This window comes from Pteropus vampyrus, unplaced genomic scaffold (assembly GCF_000151845.1).
Source record: "Pteropus vampyrus isolate Shadow unplaced genomic scaffold, Pvam_2.0 Scaffold51, whole genome shotgun sequence".
Taxonomy (NCBI): Eukaryota; Metazoa; Chordata; class Mammalia; order Chiroptera; family Pteropodidae; genus Pteropus; species Pteropus vampyrus.
Genome location: NW_011888832.1, coordinates 5,925,495 through 5,932,153, shown reverse-complemented (window position 1 = coordinate 5,932,153; position 6,659 = coordinate 5,925,495). Strand labels below are relative to the sequence as shown.

Genomic DNA, 6,659 nt, shown 5'->3' with positions numbered 1-6,659 from the left:
CTCTCCACACCCCCGGGACACCCCACAGCCAGGTACCACTCAAATCTCCCACCTGAGCAGGTCCCAGACAGAGCCTGCAGTCCTAACGCCAGCCTCCCCCTGCAAACTGCACCCACGCCCAGCACCCATGACAGTCACAGCAGGGGCACACGGCGGGGGGTGGGGGGTGAAGGCCCAGCCTTCGAAGATGGAAATGTCTGCCAGGAATCAAAGCATCTCTCCTCCCTCCAGGCAGCAGACCAGGGGGTCTAAACCTAGGTGGACTCTTCCACCTGACCCAGGAGGGACCAGGACACAGAGCTGACCCCCCACCCAGCCTCTGGGTCCCCTCTAAAGTGAAGAGCCTGGACAAACTGCCATTTACAGTTGAGGTGCCACATTCATGCATAACCTGCCTGGGTTCACGCCTGGGCTCTGAACTTCCTGGCTGTGAGACCTTGAAGCAAGTCACAAGCGTCTCTGTGCCTCAGTTTCTGAATGTGAAAAGCACCGATAAAAAGCCCTGGCTCCTAGACGCAGCTCCTAAGTTGGAGGGATGGCTCCACCAACAGGACAGGGAGACCTGTCACGTGGCAGAAAGGCCCGATCACAACAATGAGGTCTCGGGCTGCTGGGCCATCGCAAACAACCGATTACATCGGGTGTTTCTCTCGAACCACAAGCGTGTCTGTCACCGTTCCAGAAATAAAGCTGGCTAACCTGCCTGGGCATCAACAATGAGCATTTGCTAACTAATGACTTATTTCACTAAAGGCCATCCTCCAAACCTTCTTCCCACGCATTCCCAGGCTTGGTCCAAAGCAGCCATGTTGGAAGGAAGCCCCATCGGTCCCGAAAAGTAGGAGATTCCAGCCAAGAGACTGTGATTAGACAGCTCCCAGCTCAAACTCAGTGTGGCTGAGCTGGTTCCCTAAAACAGAGCTCCCCAACCCCTGGGCCAAGGCCCAGTACAGGCCTGTGACCTGTTAGGAACCAGGCAGCACAGCAGGAGGTGAGCGGCGGTCCAGCGAGCGAAGCTCCATCTGTGTCTGCAGCCGCTCCCAGCCCTGGCACCACCGTCTCAACGCCACCTCAGATTATCGGGCATTAGATGCTCATAGGCGCACCAGTCCCTGGTGCCAGAAAGGTTGGGGACCACTGGCCTAAAACCCCACATTGCAGGGCTCACAGTCATCCTGGCACCTGCCACTTAGAGACCTCATCCCAAAGGGCTTGAGGGAAGAGAAAGGGCGTACTGAAGGGAGGCTGGGCCTCCTGGGCCGGGCTCGGGGACAGGGGAGGGGACACAGAGGCCTGCAACGTCGGGCCTAGGCCGTGGCCTGTTAGTAAAGCTGCACTTAGCAAACAAGCTGATAGAAGGAATTTCTTTGGTCTAAACGGTGTTTGCCAAAAATATGAGATCTTCGAAATGAGACACTACTTCATATAGGAAGGCTAGCATAAAAAGCAAAAATAAAAGTTTTTTAAGGAAAGCAAAGGAAAATGCCCAGTGCTGGTGAGGATATGGAGAAATGGGTACCCTCCAACTTGCTGGTGGGAATGTGAAATGGTGCAGAAAGCAGTCGGGCAGGTCCTCGGAAAGTTAAACATAGAGTCGCCATGTGTCCCACCGCTCCCAGGTACATGCCGCCCCAAAGCGAAAACCAGTGTTCAAGCGGAAACCTGCACACAGAAGTTCGCAGCTGCGCTACTCACAGAGGCCAAAAGGTGGAAACGACCCAAGTGCCCACTAACAGATGAACGAACACACGCAGCATTCCGCACCGCGGAGGACTACGCAGCCGTAAAAAGGGAAGGAGACCGGATACGGGCTACGACGTGGACGCGCCTCAGAAACATCAGGCCAAGTGAAAGCGGCTAGTCGATAAAGACCACAGAGTCTAGAATTCCATTTGCAGGAACTATCTGGAATAGGCGAATCTCCTGAGGCGAACAGCAGATTAGCAGCTGCCTGGGGCTGGGGGCGATGGCAGGACAGCAGTGATACCTAAGGAGTCTGGGCTTTATTGCCGATGTCATGGAAATGACCTACGCTGACCGTGGTGATGGTGGCTCATGTCCCTGAATACATTAAAATCCACCGAATCATACAGTTTAAATGGACGAAGTGTATGATCTGCAAAGTTATCTCAATAAAGCTGCTTTAAAAAGCTATGAGCTTCATTTGCTTTTAATCTGATGATTTCGTATGAAATCCAGCTTTCTGGCTTCTCTTTTAAAAAACTCAGAAGATGTGATAATTCTAGGCCCAGGTGCCTTGGCACCACTGCCGGCACTGACAGACAGGTGCCCCTGGTGACGGGGCCTGTGTGCCAGTTTACCGCAGCCCCGCCCCAGCCTACCCACCCACCTGTGCCCCTGGCCTGCCTCAGGTGGACCTTTGAGCTTGGGGGCCCTGTGGGGCCTTCACTGAGGACTTTTGCATTTCTTGAACCCATGGCCCAGCAAGGGAAGGAGAAGATGGTCGCGGGGAGAGGGGGCAATCTGTGAACTCCCCCGAAATCACACGCAAAACGCTCTGTGTAGTTGGGGAGAGAATCCACACGCTCCCACGGGCTGCTCAGAGCCATTCTGCAGGTTAAGAATTTCTCCCGCTTAAACCGTCTCATCATAAGGTATTGTTCCCTCATCCCCCATTTTACAGATAAGTCAGGACCCACTGGGAAACCATTTCAAACCCACACCCAGTAGGCACCCCCACACCTCGGCTTGGCTTGCCATGCTCCCTCCCAGGCTCTGCCGTCAGCACCCCAGATTTCCCAGCTGAGAGGATGAGCCGGCGCTCACTCCTCCCGAGACCCCCGGGCCAGCCAGAGACACCGTGAGCTGGTCAGACCAGGCCAGCCTCTCCATCACTGTCAGGGCCCCGACGCTGAGGCCACAGACAGGACAGACCAGGCTGCTCCTGGGGGCAGCGGCCAGAGTCCCCACGGGCTAGAGAGGCCAGGGGAGGCCAGGGGTGACCATGGAGCACACTGTGCGTCCTGCTTCTTTATTGGGGTTCTCCATCATGCTCCCAGAGCCAGAGCGAAGCAGGCAGGAGAGGGCGCAATGAAAAGCCCGCACTTGGGGCTGGCGGGGCCCCCATACGGAGGAGCTGCCCGGTGCCCACAGCCCCGCACTCCTCCTGGTAAAACGCCCTCAGCCCGCCCTGCTCCCCTCACCCTGCATTCATCTGGCCTGGTGAGCAAAGACCTCCGTGGCCACCTTGGGTCCCGTACCGCCAGGGCCTCCCCGAAGGCCCCACAATGCCACGCCTTCAGGTCCCTGTGCCAGGCGTGGCAGAGGTCACACCCGAGGAGGACTCGGGTCCAAGTCTTTCTCCATAGCTCACTGGCTGGGGACAGTGGATCGTCCGCTGACCACTTCAAGCCTCCTCCCTCACCCGCCAAACGAGGACGGCAGTTCTCAGCAGCGGCGCCGAGGTGGCTCGGGGGGCTCTGCGTCCCCATAATCTTCCTTGGCACCAGCCCCCATTCTCTGGTGCGGCCAAGTGACATTTTCTCGGCTTAATGAAAAGCATCACACTAAAACAGCTTCGGCCAGGCCTTTGGCCCGGTCCTCCACCAGATGGCCGCCCCAGAACTGGCCCATGGAGAGACGCCGGAGGTGCTGCTGGATGTGGTGCCCACCTCTTCAGGGTGTCATGCTGGCTCAGCGGTGCCATCAGCAGAGCGTTCGCTCCGTGCCTGGCACACGCCAAGTAAGCGCTCGATAACGTGACGCCCCCCCATGTCCAGGGCCGCCTCCCAAACTGACTTGGTCCTGCCGCCATCTCACAAGCCCTGAACTTGGGGAATACAGCCGACTCTAGTAGCCCAAGCCCAACAAGATTGGGAAGGACAATTTATCACAGGTATACACTATAAAAATCAGCAAAATGGGCCAAAGAAAACCAAACGACCCATTGCTGGGCTGTGGATGATTCAAAGCCTGCCTCCTGTCCCCCATCCCCAAGCAGACAACCCAAAGCTGATGGCACCACGGAGCCCTCGAGGGCCAGTGGCCCCACCAGGAGCCACGCGTCTCTTCCTGTACACGGATATGGGGGTGCATGGCTCCTGGCTGGAAGTAAGCAAGCCCCACGAGCGTCCCAGAGAGACCTGATGACCACGTTGCACTACAGAGTCAGAGTATTGGGGGCCAGGCACCCCCACACTGCCCCTGGCATCACCTCCGCCTTCTGCAGACCAGAGACTCCTCCCCAGCATAGGGGTACACCCCAGGCTCCTGATGCCCCCCGCACAGGGCTCTCCAGCCCTCCACCCCAGCGCAGACCGCATCTGCCCTCGCTGCTTGCCACTGGGTAAGCGGGTGGGGGGAGGGCCGCATAGGGACACCACCAGGCTGGGCGCTTTCCTGGTTTGGGTGTTTGGGGCACAGTGGGGATCTTCAGAGCAAGCCCGAGCACACATACCCCACATCTGTCAGGACGCCCGGATGAGACACGGAGCCTTTTCAACCCACTGTGTTTCCTCCAACCATGGGGAGGGGATGTCCCCCACCCAGGAGACAGGACAGGGCCACGCAGCCCCTTCCCCGACCTTCCCAGGCGGACCCCAAGGTGTGTCCTAACGCCGGACTCTCCTCCCGAGAATTTGAGCATTCCCCCCAATTCTGGCTTCAGACAAGGTCCCTCCCGTGGAAGGAGCCCCTGTCACCAAGGGCCAGACACAACAGTGCCCAAGCCTGGGTCAGCCAGGACCTGGCAGGATCCAGCTCTACAACAGCATCTGGCTGCTGCTGGAAAGAGCACTGGACCAGGAGTCCAGGGACCTGGGTTCGAGAGCCGGCTCTCTACACCCCTTCCATGCAACCTATACCCGTGTTTCCCAAATTTCCGTCATCCGTGAACCATCTGAATCCAAGTATTGCATACTACGACTTAAAACCTTGTCAACTTAATTTTCTCACTTACATGACTTTAGCATCATCTTAAGTCACAAACAACCATGAAATCACAAATTCGATGTGTGACAGATCCAGCGTTGAACGTCCATGGGCCTGAGGCCTGACGCCACATACTACAGACCCAGAGAAATCTCTCCTCGCCCCCGTTTCCACATCTGAAAGAGGAGGAGGCGGAACTCCTCGTAGGTCTTCTCGGGCCTAAGCTTCTACAAGACTGCACTGGCCCAGCTCCCCGCATGGAGCCAGAGCGAGATGCTCAGAATCCTGGGACGGGGACAGGCGGGAGAGCCTGGCCCCTGCAGGACAGTGAGCCAGGGCCCCGTTACCAGGACAGGTGCTGGCTGCACGCGGAGCAAACAGGAGACCCGTGTGCACCACACAGGAGCTCCCAAAGCCGGCTCCCATCCCAAACTCCGCAGGGAGCTCGATTATAGACCTTTACAATTCATCCACTTCTTATAGCCAGGGAAGCTGAAGCACAGAGAAGGAGTTTAGGCAAGGGCGGAACTGAGCTGAAAACCCAAGTCCGCTGACTGCCAAGGCACCCCATCACCCCCCAACGGCCGCGCACCCCACCGGCCTGAGCTGCCCCCATCTCCTTCCCCTGAAGGCATGGGCACGGGTCTGCCAGCCCAGAGGGAAAGCAGCCCCTTCCAGGAAGGGGAGCGTGGGAACCGTGATTTCTGCTGGAGTTTAAACGCCCCGCTAAAGTGCCTTTTATGCAATTGGACTGGAATGAATTGGCAGCGACACCCGTGGCAGGAGCGCTCGAGCCCGCGTGCAGCGGGGGGACTGTGGCCCATCTGAATGTGCCCACAAGAAAGAGAAGGGGCCCCCTGGAGAGTCAGGGCATATTAGTCTCCGTATGTAATAGATTTTATTGGCCATATGGAACCGATATAAAAATTATGTTGCACAGGGCAGTCTGGGCTGGAGACATGACTGTGACACAGGAATGTGATTTCCATAACCAGCTGGGTGGCTTTTCAAGTTGCTGAGTCGGCCCCCCAGGGCCCTCTGCAACTCCCCCGCCCCCAGCCCCTGGGGCAGTTACCTGATGCTGTCACGGAGGAATCCCAGGCCAGCGAGAAGTCCGAGGCCTCCCCCTCTTCGACTGTAAGAGAGAACAGAGATGGGCCCGTGAGTTTCGAAGATGCACAAACAGATCGTCGGGGTGGAGCAGAGACAAGGAAAAAAAGTCATTTGTGGGGTGCTTATAATACCCATGGATCGGGGCGAAGGGGAAAAGCCTCCAGAGGCCTGTGTTGGTTTCGCAGAGATGTAGAATAATCAGAATGCAACGAGAACGTGAGCAAGTGCAGCATCGGTCTGCTTTCCCAGCCCTGCGCCCCTGGCAGACATCACGAATCGATCACAGCATGCTTCAAACCAGATCGGTCTGCTTTCCCAGCCCTGCGCCCCTGGCAGACATCACGAATCGATCACAGCATGCTTCAAACCAGATCGGTCTGCTTTCCCAGCCCTGTGCCCCTAGCAGACATCACGAATCGATCACAGCATGCTTCAAACCAGATCGGTCTGCTTTCCCAGCCCTGTGCCCCTGGCAGACATCACGAATCGATCACAGCATGTTTCAAACCAGATGCAGCATCAGTCTGCTTTCCCAGCCCTGCGCCCCTGGCAGACATCACAAATCGATCACAGCAGTGCTGCAGGCCACTGCTATCCATCATCAGAGTTTCCACTTGCGATGAAGCCATTTGCCACTCGCCGGAACAGAGCAGAGA

General features: G+C 57.2%; 1 protein-coding gene across 1 annotated transcript in view; it reads right to left on the bottom strand.

Moving 5' to 3' along the window:
- The window catches only part of ZNF423 (zinc finger protein 423), a 268,917-nt gene extending 262,894 nt beyond the window's left edge, over positions 1–6,023 (bottom strand). Inside the window, exon 1 of the mRNA XM_011360164.1 lies at positions 5,966–6,023. The gene's annotated coding sequence lies outside the window, so the exon portion shown is untranslated. The remainder of the gene's footprint in view (positions 1–5,965) is intronic.
- Between the last annotated feature and the right edge of the window lie 636 nt (positions 6,024–6,659).